Genomic DNA, 2,165 nt, shown 5'->3' with positions numbered 1-2,165 from the left:
CTCTGCAGCAAGGACGTGCGTTGAGCCACCCGGCTTTACGTCAATTTACGTGCCGCCATTTTGTGCTTCAACCGGAACTCTGTACTTCTTCAATTCTGTCATATTACACCGTTTTTCTGCCAACCACGTTTGTCAGTTTAGGTTTTAATAAAGTTTATTCAAGCTCTATGTGGTTAGCAGAGCGATCGTGGGAGCAGTAATTACATGTTCTGTTTAACATTATGTTGGCTCGTGGATCTCCGTGAGGTTGGAGGTTTGAACTCTATCAGCTGACAGAAGTTTTAGGTTCTTTCAGCGTTTTATGTTTCTTCAACAAGAAGGTAATGGGCTAAAACCTGCTATCGCAAGGGTTATCGGAACCAAGTCTCATTCGATTATCAACAGTGACTTGTTTTTTTTGGTGGTGGCATTTCTGTACTCAAGTGCAGCGTGTAATGTTAAACATTGTGAAACCTTCTTTTTAAGCTTTTCTATATATATTTATATTGAATGTATTTTAATCCACGTTCTCTTTCTTACATCAAGCTTAGTCAAAGACAGCCATCCTTTTGTCACAAAGGTATGCGGGTTTTGCATTGTCACTAGTTCTTTTAGAGGTTGCACACATCTTGACAGACTGTCATATGGAACGTTAACAAATGTACTACTAGCTTTTATTGTCATACATGTTGTAAAGGGGTTTTGTTCCATTTTCAACTAGTCCACGACACGGGCAATTATGCGTAGGTTACTGTGTTTCCGCATAAATCAATTTACGGGTTTTACCAGTACGCTTTTGAATCTACCTGTCTACAAGGTGTATCTATGCAAAGGTTACAGTCCTTTCGCATGAATCAATTTTATGGGTTCCGACTCAAAACATTGTCAATTTTATGCAAGGGTTTCAGTCCGGTTGCATAAGTGTGGGTTCCGACCCAAACACTGTCAATTCTATTGCAAGGGTTTCAGTCCGGTTGCATATGTGGGGGTTCCGACTCACACACTGTCAATTTTATGAAAGGGTTTCAGTCCTGTTGCATAAGTGTGGGTTTCAACCTGAACACAGTTACGTCTTCGGTGCACGGTGGGGTTTCCCACACAATGTTTGTTTTTACATTTATTTTAGTGTAGGTAGTGTTTCCAGTTTTGTGCACAACACATCGCTATTTTGAAGAGATTTGTCAAGGGTTCTTACCCATCCAGTTTAGTTCACATACTTATCTTAGGTCTATACTTTATTTGAATGCATTTCATATTTTCAATGCTAAGTATGTTTTGTTGATATTATATCTTATTTGCTATTTTGCACTGTTATCTTTGCATTACAATTTTTGTCATTGCTTTAAGATGGTGGTGTTTAGAAGGGGAATTACTCTTGTATTTCTCTTTCTTGTTTCTATGTTCTTTTCTGTTTCCTTCTGAGTTCTTGTGTTTTTTGTGGATTCTGCATTTTCTAGGTTTTTACCGTGTTTTCTTTCTTTGTGTTTTCCACATCCTGTAGCTCTAAGTTTTGTTGGTTCATTCCTCTTCTGCCTTCTTACATTCCTGTTCTGGCCAGTAGGTATGTATTGGGGCAGTCTTTTGGAGTTTCTATATTCGTTTCTTTTCTCGTTTCAAGATGGGATGATGTTTCTATCGTTGTTTTCTATGTTGGTTTCTATGTTGGAGTTTTCTCTGTTTCTTATTTTCTTTCAGGTTATTTTCTCCATGGTTGTTCTCACACTGTTTTCTATGATCGTTGTTCTCCTTGTTTTCTATAATCACTTTGCTGTCACATTCTATGATCGTTGTTCTCCTTGTTTCCTATAATCACTTTGCTGACACATTTTCAGGTTTTCTCTTATGTTTCTAGTTTTCTATTTTTCGGTAAAGAAAGGGAGATATGTTATATCCTGCTAATGTTTATGCAATGCCAGTCTACCACCAGTGGAATGTTCATGTGATGATGTAGTCAGAATGTTGGGAATCTCCAGTGAGTAATGTCAGTTGACTGGGGCTGAGCTGCCTGCTGGCTGCTCCCGGTGGGGTCTTTATCTGATCTAGACTTGGTCTTTATTCTATCTTTATCTAATCTACTTGTGATCCTGTACCATCTTCCAATAAACCTATTTAAATCATCACTACTGAATGGACTTGATTACTACACACCCTCAGGAGGTCGGTATGAGAGATGAGGCCCTTTGGTG

At 38.7% G+C, this 2,165-nt stretch overlaps 1 long non-coding RNA gene across 1 annotated transcript in view; it reads left to right on the top strand.

The window, feature by feature from the left end:
* Positions 1-130: 130 nt before the first annotated feature.
* The window catches only part of LOC146834732 (uncharacterized), a 137,973-nt gene continuing 135,938 nt past the window's right edge, over positions 131-2,165 (top strand). Inside the window, exon 1 of the long non-coding RNA XR_014960328.1 lies at positions 131-320. This is a non-coding gene — a long non-coding RNA (uncharacterized LOC146834732). The remainder of the gene's footprint in view (positions 321-2,165) is intronic.

Source organism: Triturus cristatus, chromosome 4_2 (genome assembly GCF_964204655.1).
Source record: "Triturus cristatus chromosome 4_2, aTriCri1.1, whole genome shotgun sequence".
In the NCBI taxonomy this organism is placed as follows: Eukaryota; Metazoa; Chordata; class Amphibia; order Caudata; family Salamandridae; genus Triturus; species Triturus cristatus.
Note: the sequence above shows the minus strand (reverse complement) of the source record. Positions and strands in the feature narration are given on the sequence as shown.